The sequence below is a fragment of the Leuresthes tenuis genome, unplaced genomic scaffold, assembly GCF_036924035.1.
Source record: "Leuresthes tenuis unplaced genomic scaffold, fLeuTen1.0.hap1 SCAF_4, whole genome shotgun sequence".
In the NCBI taxonomy this organism is placed as follows: Eukaryota; Metazoa; Chordata; class Actinopteri; order Atheriniformes; family Atherinopsidae; genus Leuresthes; species Leuresthes tenuis.
Genome location: NW_027325358.1, coordinates 31,940,769 through 31,954,734, shown reverse-complemented (window position 1 = coordinate 31,954,734; position 13,966 = coordinate 31,940,769). Strand labels below are relative to the sequence as shown.

The 13,966-nt window shown below is 44.1% G+C and overlaps 8 non-coding genes across 8 annotated transcripts; 3 read left to right on the top strand and 5 right to left on the bottom strand.

The window, feature by feature from the left end:
• The first annotated feature begins 2,217 nt into the window (after positions 1-2,217).
• Positions 2,218-2,408, top strand: LOC140306098 (U2 spliceosomal RNA). Its single transcript, XR_011915458.1, has one exon. It is a non-coding gene; the product is annotated as a U2 spliceosomal RNA (small nuclear RNA).
• Positions 2,409-2,796: 388 nt separating this feature from the next.
• On the top strand, positions 2,797-2,910 carry LOC140306365 (U5 spliceosomal RNA). The gene has a single exon (XR_011915681.1). It is a non-coding gene; the product is annotated as a U5 spliceosomal RNA (small nuclear RNA).
• Positions 2,911-3,185: 275 nt separating this feature from the next.
• LOC140306062 (U2 spliceosomal RNA) lies at positions 3,186-3,376 on the top strand. Its single transcript, XR_011915425.1, has one exon. It is a non-coding gene; the product is annotated as a U2 spliceosomal RNA (small nuclear RNA).
• Positions 3,377-6,209: 2,833 nt separating this feature from the next.
• Positions 6,210-6,397, bottom strand: LOC140306202 (U2 spliceosomal RNA). The gene has a single exon (XR_011915553.1). It is a non-coding gene; the product is annotated as a U2 spliceosomal RNA (small nuclear RNA).
• Positions 6,398-6,672: 275 nt separating this feature from the next.
• On the bottom strand, positions 6,673-6,786 carry LOC140306332 (U5 spliceosomal RNA). The gene has a single exon (XR_011915650.1). It is a non-coding gene; the product is annotated as a U5 spliceosomal RNA (small nuclear RNA).
• Positions 6,787-7,197: 411 nt separating this feature from the next.
• On the bottom strand, positions 7,198-7,388 carry LOC140306374 (U2 spliceosomal RNA). The gene has a single exon (XR_011915689.1). It is a non-coding gene; the product is annotated as a U2 spliceosomal RNA (small nuclear RNA).
• Positions 7,389-7,663: 275 nt separating this feature from the next.
• LOC140306311 (U5 spliceosomal RNA) lies at positions 7,664-7,776 on the bottom strand. Its single transcript, XR_011915631.1, has one exon. It is a non-coding gene; the product is annotated as a U5 spliceosomal RNA (small nuclear RNA).
• A 388-nt stretch (positions 7,777-8,164) lies between these two features.
• LOC140306097 (U2 spliceosomal RNA) lies at positions 8,165-8,355 on the bottom strand. The gene has a single exon (XR_011915457.1). It is a non-coding gene; the product is annotated as a U2 spliceosomal RNA (small nuclear RNA).
• Between the last annotated feature and the right edge of the window lie 5,611 nt (positions 8,356-13,966).

The following is a 13,966-nucleotide window of genomic DNA, read 5'->3' as shown; positions in this document are numbered from 1 at the left end:
TCAAAAGTACGATCTCGTCCCTTTTTCCCCCTTTCAGTGGACACTGGCCCCGAATTACCGCAATTCAGCAGGGGGTCTTTCATTAGGAGTACTGGACTCCCCCGTGCACGGTTTCAGCTCCGACCCTGGAAAGCGGAAAAAACGTTTAGATCTGGTTTGAGGACCCAATTGTTGAGAAAAGTCTCTCAATGAGACTCAGAGTTGCTGGAGTCAGTTAATGCAAATGTTTAATCTTGCAGCAAGTTTAAGAATGTGTGTGTGTATGGGTGTATGTGTGCGAACGTGTGTGAGTTTGTGTGTGTGAGAGTTTAAAGAACCTGTTATCAACAGGCAGGTCTTAACTAGTATGGCACAGGTCCAGCCTGTCTCATCTTTTTTGGAAGGTCCAGCGCTCGGCCGTAACCCTTCTGTCTGTTTGGACTCTCACATACATTCGGTTAATCATAGAAAAACGAGAACAAAACTTTTTAGCCCCTTAAATTCATAAAACAGACATGGTGCAGTTATTTCCATTCTAGAAAATAAGAGTAATCACCACCACTATAAATTCTGGATATTCTAACAATCTGAATCTTTTTTAAATGTTCGATGAAGCCCTTTGCTGTTCTATTTAGAGACTCAGCTGATCATAAACCAAGTTTTGCTCTTGAACCAAGCTTCTAAACTCTTCACCTTTTTCATTTCTCAGTTAGTATTCACTTTAAAACTGATTAAAAGAAAAATTAAATGAATGCGTATCAACAAATGTGGGATCTAAACTCTAGTGCTTTCTCTAAAATAATTTCCTTTCTCAATTCAGAAATGTGTGTGTGTAAGTCACAACACCCGTGACACCAAAACGGCTTTCTTTTCTCTCTTTTCTCTACACTCTGCACTGTGAGCACACACACCAAATCAGAAAGGCTTTTTTCTCTCTTTTCTACATTATGGACTGTGGGGACACAAAACCGCTCTCTCTCTTTTTTTTTTTGATTGTGTGCCAGGGCGTTGTCTCACGTATTAGATTATGCTTAAGATACGAATGGGTTTATCAGTCACATCAGAATCCATACATACTGATCCTCCCGTAATAAAATGGTCGGATCTTATCAAACACACTTTGTTTCTTGTGACAAGTCAGCGAAACAGCGTATACACGTCAAGACACTGAATCAAGTTTGCCACAAGAACTCATAAGTTTGGCAGTATTGCTCTGCCGTCAGCAATCATACACCCATTTTATTTTCATGAGACATGTGCAGGCACCTGTTCATCTACTGTTCTATCACTATGAATTAGTTTATCTATTATCAATAAGGATACTTCTACAACTACTATCAAAGTATGTCCGGACTTCTTATGTTGTCAGTTGCTATATATGAATAAGTGGGTTGCTACTGAAAAGCATTAAGCATGTCACACAGCCCAAACATATAACATTTCAGGACACACCACACAGTTAACAACCACAGTGAAGCGTGTCAAAGCCCAAACATGTAACATTCAACAGGACACTTACACAACACATTCAAATCAAACAGTCAGACAACATACAAGAACATATACCCCAGCCGGCATTGCTCCCTGCCTATTTTCCTACAACTCACTATGTGTGCGCACACCTTTATTCACAAACTCTTCAACTTATACTCTTTTACCGAAGCTGCTACAGCTCGATTGGCCAAATACCCTTAGATCCTATTTCGGTGAATTTGACATCTGCCTTGTATGTAACAGATTAGCGGTTTAGCAGTTTTAATTTAGTTTGAGTGAAGGAATTCATTTTATAGCAAAATCCGAAATCGTGAAGAACTCATGAAAGTAAGCTTATTCTCGGATTCCTGAAACTTTAGATTTGCTCTTTCTTTTACTGCAAAGTACAACGTTGAGCAGCACTAATGAGTTGTTTCTATTTTTGGCAGGCTTTACCTTTGCGGATGAAGCCCTTTCTGTCTGTGCAAAAGAAATCTTGTTACTGTGCAGAGTGACTTCTCTGAGTAGAGTCGCCTTACTTGTTGCGACTGTGCCGATGTTCGAAGCTGGAGTGCAAAGTTGTTGCTTGAATGGTGCTCGCTGGAGCGTGTGGTAGTGTAAAGTTATACCATTTAAAAGGGCTGAAGAGTGCTCAGTGCAGCGGGTGGGCGGAGGTGCAAAGTGACACTATGGCCATAAAAAGAACACCGCTACAAGTGCGCATTGTGCCAGGAAGGGCCCTCGGACGGGAACCAGTGGACAGTTATCGCTTCTCGGCCTTTTGGCTAAGATCAAGTGTAGTATCTGTTATTATCAGTTTAATGTCTGATATGTCCTCTATGCGAGGACTACATATTAAATGGATTTTTATCAATAGGAGTTGAAAAAGGAGCTTACTCCGTTCACTCCAAGCATCGACCCGGTACTGCAGTGCCGCTGGGAACAGTGCGCTCTCCTCTGCTCTTGTGAAAAAGCAAACAGCGGTGCAGGATGGAAGTTTCTTTTAATCTGCTGAGAAAAGAGAGTGAATGCGAAGCAGACTTTAACACGGCTCTGGGAGCGAGCCGAGTGCGGGCTAACCGGGAGAATTGCTTGAAAGAAACGCGACACCGAATGAGCAGTCAGAACAAAGCCTCAATACGGTGTTCCCGTGTTGTTTGTGGCTGCCTTGTCTTTTGCACAGAGTAAAAGACAAGGCAGCCATCGAATAGGGCCCGATTGTTCCTACTTGGTCAGCCGAGGAGCAAGGGGGGGGAGCAAGCGTCTCAACCAAGCAAAGCTCACCATGGGGAAGGTGGCTATGCCAACTAGCCTGATGCCCTGCTCCCGCAGTGATGGATAATCGTACACTGGTTTCTCTTCATAATGTACAAGTCTTTCGCCTTTTACTAAAGACTCCCGTGGAGAGCAGCACTAATGAATTGTTCCTATTTTTGGCAGGCTTTACCTTTGCGGGTGAAGCCCTTTCTGTCTGTGCAAAAGAAATCTTGTTACTGTGCAGAGTGACTTCTCTGAGTAGAGTCGCCTTACTTGTTGCGACTGTGCCGATGTTGCTTGAATGGTGCTCGCTGGAGCGTGCGGTAGTGTAAAGTTATACCATTTAAAAGGGTTGAAGAGTGCTCAGTGCAGCGGGTGGGCGGAGGTGCAAAGTGACACTATGGCCATAAAAAGAACACCGCTACAAGTGCGCATTGTGCCAGGAAGGGCCCTCGGACGTGAACCAGTGGACAGTTATCGCTTCTCGGCCTTTTGGCTAAGATCAAGTGTAGTATCTGTTCTTATCAGTTTAATGTCTGATATGTCCTCTATGCGAAGACTACATATTAAATGGATTTTTATCAATAGGAGTTGAAAAAGGAGCTTGCTCCGTTCACTCCAAGCATCGACCTGGTACTGCAGTGCCGCTGGGAACGGTGCGCTCTCCTCTGCTCTTGTGAAAAAGCAAGCAGCGGTGCAGGATGGAAGTTTCTTTTAATCTGCTGAGAAAAGAGAGTGAATGCGAAGCAGACTTTAACACGGCTCTGGGAGCGAGCCGAGTGCGGGCTAACCAGGAGAATTGCTTGAAAGAAACGCGACACCGAATGAGCGGTCAGAACAAAGCCTCAATACGGTGTTCCTGTGGTGTTTTTATAAAATGCGGTGTAAAAAAAGGTGTGAATGCCCCATAGAAAACTAAAAGGTGGAGCGGAAGTGTTCGGCTGCAAGAAGGTGTGAATGTCCGACTATATTTGGTGAAAAGCAGGTGAAGCAAGGTCTGAATGCCCAACCTTACATCATCAAAAGCGAGATCAGAGGTTTTTGGCTGCAAGAAGGCCATAGTTTGCCAAAAGCGGGTAAGGTGCGAATGATCGGCTAAATATCAACAAAAGTGGGGGCGGAGGTCTTCGGATGCAAGTGGGTGTGAATATCCCACCATACAAGTATGGTGGAGAGGAAGCTGTGAATGGCCGACCATAGTTTGCAAAAAGCGGGTGAGAAAAGGTGCGAATGTCCAACCATACATGATCAAAACAGGGAGCGGAGGTGTTTGGCTGCGACAAGGTGTGAATGTCCACCCATAATTAATGAAAAGCGGGCAACAAGTAGGTTCGAATGCCCAACCATACATCATCAAAAGCAGGAGTGGATGTGTTCGGCTACAAGAAGGTTTGAATGTCCGAGCATAGTTTGTAAAAAGCGGGTAAGAAAAGGTTCGAATGCCCGAACATACACCATCAAAAGAGGGAGCGGAGGTGTTCCGCTGTAAGACGGTGTGAATGTCCGACCATAGTTTGTAAAAAGTGGGTATGAAAAGGTTCGAATGCCCAAATTCGGCTGCAAAAAACTGTGTTCGGCTGCAAAAAGGTGTGAATGTTCGACTAAATTTTGTAAAAAGCGGGTAAGACAAGGTGCGAATGCCTGACAATACCCGCTTTTTACAAACTATGCTCGGACATTCAAACCTTCTTGTAGCCAAACACATCCACTCCTGATTTTGTTGATGTATGGTTGGGCATTCGAACCTACTTGTTGCCCGCTTTTCATTAATTATGTGTGGACATTCACACCTTGTCTCAGCCAAACACCTCCGCTCCCTGTTTTGATCATGTATGGTTGGACATTCGCACCTTTTCTCACCCGCTTTTTGCAAACTATGGTCGGCCATTCACAGCTTCCTCTCCACCATACTTGTATGGTGGGATATTCACACCCACTTGCATCCGAAGACCTCCGCCCCCACTTTTGTTGATATTTAGTCGGTCATTCACACCTTACCCGTTTTCTTGCCGCCAAACACCTCTGATCTTGCTTTTGATGATGTAAGATTGGGCATTCAGACCTTGCTTTTCCTGCTTTTCACCAACTATATATATAACATTCACACCTTCTTGCAGCCGAACACTTCCGCTCCACCTTTTAGGTATCTATCACACCTTTTTTTTCACCGCATTTTATAGATTATGGTTGGAAATTCTCAACCACTCATCCGAAGACCTCTCCTCCCGCTTTTGTTAATATATTTGAACTTTAGTCAGACATTCACACCTACTTGCAGCCGAACACCACCTCTCTAGCTTTTGATGATGTATGGTCCGGCATTCTTACCGTTTCTAACACATTTTTCAGCAATTATGGTAGGACATTCACACCTTCTTGCAGCTGAACACCTCCTCTCCCACTTATGATCATGTGCGGATTGATTTTCGAAAATTTTCTTTCATGTTTTCTAGCAATTAAAAATGGACATTTAGACCTTCTTGCAGCTGAACACCTCCGCTCCCGCTTTTGATCATACATTGTCAGGCATTCGCACCTTGTCTTACCCGCTTTTTACAAAATTTAGTCGAACATTCACACCTTTTTGCAGCCGAACACAGTTTTTTGCAGCCGAATTTGGGCATTCGAACCTTTTCATACCCACTTTTTACCAACTATGGTCGGACATTCACACCGTCTTACAGCGGAACACCTCCGCTCCCTCTTTTGATGGTGTATGTTCGGGCATTCGAACCTTTTCTTACCCGCTTTTTACAAACTATGCTCGGACATTCAAACCTTCTTGTAGCCGAACACATCCACTCCTGCTTTTGATGATGTATGGTTGGGCATTCGAACCTACTTGTTGCCTGCTTTTCATTAATTATGGGTGGACATTCACACCTTGTCGCAGCCAAACACCTCCGCTCCCTGTTTTGATCATGTATGGTTGGACATTCGCACCTTTTCTCACCCGCTTTTTGCAAACTATGGTCGGCCATTCACAGCTTCCTCTCCACCATACTTGTATGGTGGGATATTCACACCCACTTGCATCCGAAGACCTCCGCCCCCACTTTTGTTGATATTTAGCCGATCATTCGCACCTTACCCGCTTTTGGCAAACTATGGCCTTCTTGCAGCCAAAAACCTCTGATCTCGCTTTTGATGATGTAAGGTTGGGCATTCAGACCTTGCTTCACCTGCTTTTCACCAAATATAGTCGGACATTCACACCTTCTTGCAGCCGAACACTTCCGCTCCACCTTTTAGTTTTCTATGGGGCATTCACACCTTTTTTTACACCGCATTTTATAAAAACACCACAGGAACACCGTATTGAGGCTTTGTTCTGACCGCTCATTCGGTGTCGCGTTTCTTTCAAGCAATTCTCCTGGTTAGCCCGCACTCGGCTCGCTCCCAGAGCCGTGTTAAAGTCTGCTTCGCATTCACTCTCTTTTCTCAGCAGATTAAAAGAAACTTCCATCCTGCACCGCTGTTTGCTTTTTCACAAGAGCAGAGGAGAGCACACCGTTCCCAGCGGCACTGCAGTACCGGGTCGATGCTTGGAGTGAACGGAGTAAGCTCCTTTTTCAACTCCTATTGATAAAAATCCATTTAATATGTAGTCCTTGCATAGACATATCACATATTAAACTGATAAGAACAGATACTACACTTGATCTTAGCCAAAAGGCCGAGAAGCAATATCTGTCCACTGGTTCACGTCCGAGGGCCCTTCCTGGCACAATGCGCACTTGTAGCGGTGTTCGTTTTATGGCCATAGTGTCACTTTGCACCTCCGCCCACCCGCTGCACTGAGCACTCTTCAACCCTTTTAAATGGTATAACTTTACACTACCGCACGCTCCAGCGAGCACCATTCAAGCAACATCGGCACAGTCGCAACAAGTAAGGCGACTCTCCTCAGAGAAGTCACTCTGCACAGTAACAAGATTTCTTTTGCACAGACAGAAAGGGCTTCACCCCCAAAGGTAAAGCCTGCCAAAAATAGAAACAATTCATTAGTGCTGCTCTCCACAGAAGTCTTTAGTAAAAGGCGAAGGACTTGTACGTTATGAAGAGAAACCAGAGTACGATTATCCATCACTGCGGGAGCAGGGCATCAGGCTAGTTGGCATAGCCACCTTCCCCATGGTGAGCTTTGCTTGGTTGAGACGCTTGCTCCCCCCCCTTGCTCCTCGGCTGACCAAGTTGGAACAATCGGGCCCTATTCGATGGCTGCCTTGTCTTTTACTCTGTGCCAAAGACAAGGCAGCCACAAACAACACGGGAACACCGTATTGAGGCTTTGTTCTGACTGCTCATTCGGTGTCGCGTTTCTTTCAAGCAATTCTCCCGGTTAGCCCGCACTCGGCTCGCTCCCAGAGCCGTGTTAAAGTCTGCTTCGCATTCACTCTCTTTTCTCAGCAGATTAAAAGAAAGTTTCATCTTAGGCTCCCTGAAACTTCCATCCTGCACCGCTGCTTGCTTTTTCACAAGAGCAGAGGAGAGCGCACCGTTCCCAGCGGCACTGCAGTACCGGGTCGATGCTTGGAGTGAACGGAGCAAGCTCCTTTTTCAACTCCTATTGATAAAAATCCATTTAATATGTAGTCCTCGCATAGAGGACATATCAGACATTAAACTGATAAGAACAGATACTACACTTGATCTTAGCCAAAAGGCCGAGAAGCGATAACTGTCCACTGGTTCACGTCCGAGGGCCCTTCCTGGCACAATGCGCACTTGTAGCGGTGTTCTTTTTATGGCCATAGTGTCACTTTGCACCTCCGCCCACCCGCTGCACTGAGCACTCTTCAACCCTTTTAAATGGTATAACTTTACACTACCGCACGCTCCAGCGAGCACCATTCAAGCAACATCGGCACAGTCGCAACAAGTAAGGCGACTCTACTCAGAGAAGTCACTCTGCACAGTAACAAGATTTCTTTAGCACAGACAGAAAGGCTTTCACCCCAAAGGTAAAGCCTGCCAAAAATAGGAACAATTCATTAGTGCTGCTCTCCACGGGAGTCTTTAGTAAAAGGCGAAAGACTTGTACATTATGAAGAGAAACCAGTGTACGATTATCCATCACTGCGGGAGCAGGGCATCAGGCTAGTTGGCATAGCCACCTTCCCCATGGTGAGCTTTGCTTGGTTGAGACGCTTGCTCCCCCCCCTTGCTCCTCGGCTGACCAAGTAGGAACAATCGGGCCCTATTCGATGGCTGACTTGTCTTTTACTCTGTGCAAAAGACAAGGCAGCCACAAACAACACGGGAACACCGTATTGAGGCTTTGTTCTGACTGCTCATTCGGTGTCGCGTTTCTTTCAAGCAATTCTCCCGGTTAGCCCGCACTCGGCTCGCTCCCAGAGCCGTGTTAAAGTCTGCTTCGCATTCACTCTCTTTTCTCAGCAGATTAAAAGAAACTTCCATCCTGCACCGCTGTTTGCTTTTTCACAAGAGCAGAGGAGAGCGCACTGTTCCCAGCGGCACTGCAGTACCGGGTCGATGCTTGGAGTGAACGGAGTAAGCTCCTTTTTCAACTCCTATTGATAAAAATCCATTTAATATGTAGTCCTCGCATAGAGGACATATCAGACATTAAACTGATAATAACAGATACTACACTTGATCTTAGCCAAAAGGCCGAGAAGCGATAACTGTCCACTGGTTCCCGTCCGAGGGCCCTTCCTGGCACAATGCGCACTTGTAGCGGTGTTCTTTTTATGGCCATAGTGTCACTTTGCACCTCCGCCCACCCGCTGCACTGAGCACTCTTCAGCCCTTTTAAATGGTATAACTTTACACTACCACACGCTCCAGCGAGCACCATTCAAGCAACAACTTTGCACTCCAGCTTCGAACATCGGCACAGTCGCAACAAGTAAGGCGACTCTACTCAGAGAAGTCACTCTGCACAGTAACAAGATTTCTTTTGTACAGACAGAAAGGGCTTCATCCGCAAAGGTAAAGCCTGCCAAAAATAGAAACAACTCATTAGTGCTGCTCAACGTTGTACTTTGCAGTAAAAGAAAGAGCAAATCTAAAGTTTCAGGAATCCGAGAATAAGCTTACTTTCATGAGTTCTTCACGATTTCGGATTTTGCTATAAAATGAATTCCTTCACTCAAACTAAATTAAAACTGCTAAACCGCTAATCTGTTACATACAAGGCAGATGTCAAATTCACCGAAATAGGATCTAAGGGTATTTGGCCAATCGAGCTGTAGCAGATTCGGTAAAAGAGTATAAGTTGAAGAGTTTGTGAATAAAGGTGTGCGCACACATAGTGAGTTGTAGGAAAATAGGCAGGGAGCAATGCCGGCTGGGGTATATGTTCTTGTATGTTGTCTGACTGTTTGATTTGAATGTGTTGTGTAAGTGTCCTGTTGAATGTTACATGTTTGGGCTTTGACACGCTTCACTGTGGTTGTTAACTGTGTGGTGTGTCCTGAAATGTTATATGTTTGGGCTGTGTGACATGCTTAATGCTTTTCAGTAGCAACCCACTTATTCATATATAGCAACTGACAACATAAGAAGTCCGGACATACTTTGATAGTAGTTGTAGAAGTATCCTTATTGATAATAGATAAACTAATTCATAGTGATAGAACAGTAGATGAACAGGTGCCTGCACATGTCTCATGAAAATAAAATGGGTGTATGATTGCTGACGGCAGAGCAATACTGCCAAACTTATGAGTTCTTGTGGCAAACTTGATTCAGTGTCTTGACGTGTATACGCTGTTTCGCTGACTTGTCACAAGAAACAAAGTGTGTTTGATAAGATCCGACCATTTTATTACGGGAGGATCAGTATGTATGGATTCTGATGTGACTGATAAACCCATTCGTATCTTAAGCATAATCTAATACGTGAGACAACGCCCTGGCACACAATCAAAAAAAAAAAGAGAGAGAGCGGTTTTGTGTCCCCACAGTCCATAATGTAGAAAAGAGAGAAAAAAGCCTTTCTGATTTGGTGTGTGTGCTCACAGTGCAGAGTGTAGAGAAAAGAGAGAAAAGAAAGCCGTTTTGGTGTCACGGGTGTTGTGACTTACACACACACATTTCTGAATTGAGAAAGGAAATTATTTTAGAGAAAGCACTAGAGTTTAGATCCCACATTTGTTGATACGCATTCATTTAATTTTTCTTTTAATCAGTTTTAAAGTGAATACTAACTGAGAAATGAAAAAGGTGAAGAGTTTAGAATCTTGGTTCAAGAGCAAAACTTGGTTTATGATCAGCTGAGTCTCTAAATAGAACAGCAAAGGGCTTCATCGAACATTTAAAAAAGATTCAGATTGTTAGAATATCCAGAATTTATAGGAATGGTGGTGATTACTCTTATTTTCTAGAATGGAAATAACTGCACCATGTCTGTTTTATGAATTTAAGGGGCTAAAAAGTTTTGTTCTCGTTTTTCTATGATTAACCGAATGTATGTGAGAGTCCAAACAGACAGAAGGGTTACGGCCGAGCGCTGGACCTTCCAAAAAAGATGAGACAGGCTGGACCTGTGCCATACTAGTTAAGACCTGCCTGTTGATAACAGGTTCTTTAAACTCTCACACACACAAACTCACACACGTTCGCACACATACACCCATACACACACACATTCTTGAACTTGCTGCAAGATTAAACATTTGCATTAACTGACTCCAGCAACTCTGAGTCTCATTGAGAGACTTTTCTCAACAATTGGGTCCTCAAACCAGATCTCAACGTTTTTTCCGCTTTCCAGGGTCGGAGCTGAAACCGTGCACGGGGGAGTCCAGTACTCCTAATGAAAGACCCCCTGCTGAATTGCGGTAATTAGGGGCCAGTGTCCACTGAAAGGGGGAAAAAGGGACGAGATCGTACTTTTGAATCAATGGCCAGAAGCCATTGGCAGTGCAGGCATCAACAATAATGGTGTTATTTCACCCATTAACACTTAAGGTACCTCATGCAGTGGCTGTGATATGGTTACTTAACAAAATATCTTTACCAGACATCTCTCCTACATAACAGTTCTTCTTTCACAGCCACACCTTGTTGTCGAGAGATGTGCTACACTTAATCCATCCACACCGCTACCTACCCCACAGATGGAAAGCCTCATGATTGCATGTCAGAAATAACCATCAGTGTTTTACCCAGGCCAGACTTAACTGATATACGTTATGAAAATGCAGAAATAACTATATTTATTCAACAGGTCAAGCAAAAAACCCTGATGGCACAAATGCTACAGGATTTGCAGTAGTAACACTCCACCTGTCATCTGGTTGGAGTGGTGTGTTTTCTGTGGCTGGAAGGGCTGCTTTTACTTTCTGTGAAACTTGAGATAGAACAGTGGAAAGGTTTCGACAGTAAGACAACATAGCATCATCACAAACAGTTGTGGAAGGGAGGGGTCTGGTTACAGGTCCCAATCCCAGGTTAGGAGGTCTGCCAAATAAAATTTCAAATGGGCTGAGATTCACTTGAGCTCTGATTCTCATTCTCATGTAGGTAAGCACAATAGGTAATGCTTTTGTCCATGGCAGACCTGTTTCTTCACAACATTTGGCTAACTTGGACTTTAATGTACCATTTTCTCTTTCCACAGCACCTCCACTCTGTGGATGATAAGCACAATGTGTGCGCAAGGTTATTCCCAGGAATTTACCAACCTCAGTCAATGCAGTGTTTACAAAATGTGTGCCATTATCACTGCTGATCTTCTCTGGAATGCCCCATCTAGGAATGATTTCTGTTTAGCAGTGCTTTAGTCACTGCATTACTGTTTGCATGTTTTGCAGGGAAAACTTCAACCCATTTACTAAACACGTCCACTATTACTAGTGCATATTTCTTTCCTTCAGCTGGTGTGAGTTCAACAAAATCCATCATCAAATGTTCAAAAGGTTTCTCTGGTGGAGGGTGTGCAACTTGCGATGTGTGTAATGCCTTTCCTACATTATGTGTGGCACAAACCATACATGACTGACAGTATTTTTGCGCATATGAACTGAACCCTTTTGTGAACCACTGAGCAGTGAGTGCATTCAGCATCCCCCCTTTTGACACATGGTCCAACCCATGTGTCAATTTTGAAAAATGAGGAAAAAAATGTTTAGGTAGACAGGGTTTACCATTAGGTCCCATCCAAACACCATCCATATGAGTTGCACCCACAGAGGACCAAATGCGTCCAGAGGACCAAATTTCATCTGCAGAGGCAAAAGTTTGCAAAGCATGGAGATCTGTGAGGGAGTCTTCTGCCTGCAAAGAGAGGGAAGAGAAAACAGGAAAAGATTTAGCTGCTTGCTTAGCTGCAGCATCAGCTCTGGCATTGCCACAAGCAACAGGATCGTCTGAGTTAGTGTGAGCCGCACACTTACAGACCGAGATTGCTGTAGGCAAAAGGATCGCATCAAGAAGATCAGAAACCTGCTTGGAGTTCAGAATAGTTTTACCATCTGATTTAAGGAAATGCCTGTGTTTCCACAGCGCACCAAAGTCATGAACAACACCAAAAGCATATCTGGAATCTGTGTAAATAGTGACAGACTTACCAGCTGCCAACTTACAAGCTTCAGTAAGTGCAATAAGCTCAGTAGTTTGAGCAGAGAAATGTTTAGGAAGAGAACCAGACAACAAAGTGTCATGTGAAGAACATACTGCAAACCAAACACAGTTAGTACCTGTGGCTGGATCACGCAAAGCTGATCCATCTACAAAAAGAATCATGTCAGAGTTTGGAAGAGGAGTCTCTAAAAGATCAGGTCGGGGTGTACAAACTTGTTCCAAAACAGCTTCACAGTCATGAGGCTCCCCATCCTCAGGAGTCGGAAGCAAAGTAGCAGGATTCAGAACAGTACAACGTTTAACAGTGACATTTGGCATATCACAGAGGTGTATCTGAGCCAACGAGCAGTTGAAAGATGTGAAGTTTTCTGCTCGAGAAGAATAATGGCAACAGCATGAGGAACCAAAACAGTCAAATTAGCGTAGCCCACAATATCTTGGGAGGCCAGGACAGCTTTCTCTGCAGCTGCAACAACACGAAGACAACCAGGCAGGCCTGCAGCCACAGAGTCCAGTTTTGCTGAGAAATGAGCCACTGGCCTTTGCCTGCCCCATGTTCCTGCATAAGAACAGATGTCATACAACCATGCTTCTCATCAACTGCCTGTATGAAAGGTTTATGAGGATCTGGAATGCCAAGTGTTGGTGCTGTTTGAAGAGCCAGCTTAAGCTGACTAAAGGCTGATTCAGCCTCAGGAGTCCATGGAACACGATCAGCTGACTGGAGGCCTTTACCATGGATAAGAGCACCTAAGAGAGCTTCGAGAAAAGAGTAGTTAGGAATAAAGTTCCTGCAGTAAGATGTTATACCTAAGAATGACATAAGCTGTTTTTTAGTAACCGGTTTAGGAATGATCTGAACTGCAGCAACACGTTTAGGAGAAAGTGAGCGCCCATCCTTAGAAATCACATGACCCAAAAAGGTGACTTCGTCCTGTACAAACTGTAAATTAGAAAGGCTGGCTTTATGGCCATAAGAATGAAGATGTTTCAACAGATTCACTGTCTTTTTCACACTGTTGTTTAGATGGACTACATAAAAGGATGTCATCCACATACTGCAAAAGAGCAGAGCCTGTGGTTGATTGAAGTTAATCCAGACTAGCTTTGAGGGCAGCATTGTAAATAGTGGGACTTTCACAGTACCCCTGGCATAACCGGGTAAAAGTCCAAGATCTCCCTTCAAACTAAAAAGCAAACCAAAATGGGCTATCAGGGTGCACTGGCGACAAGTCAACCACTGAGAAAAACTGTGCATCTGATGTAATTTGAGACAAAATAGTGTGTGGGTTGGGCACAGTAGGAGCATGTGGCTGAACTGCAGCATTCACCGCTTGGAGGTCCTGTACAAAACGCCATTCATCTGGCTGGCCAGCATCTTTAATCTTTTTAACAGGAATCAATGGAGTAAGCACAGGTGAATTTTCAAAAGGAACAATAATGCCTGTTTTCTGAAAAGATTGAAAAACAGGTTTAATCCCTTTAATTGCTTCAGGCTTAAAAGGGTATTGTTTTTTACATGGACAAAAGTCTGATTTAGGGGTGACAATTACTGGTTCACAGCCTTTTATCAACCCCACATCATATTTGCTCTTAGCCCAAAGATCATTGGGCACTTCAGCCAACATGGGTATCGAAGACAAATCTGTTTCAGATAAAAAACATGCTTCAAAATGTGATTCTGTGGTAGGAATTAAGTCCACAG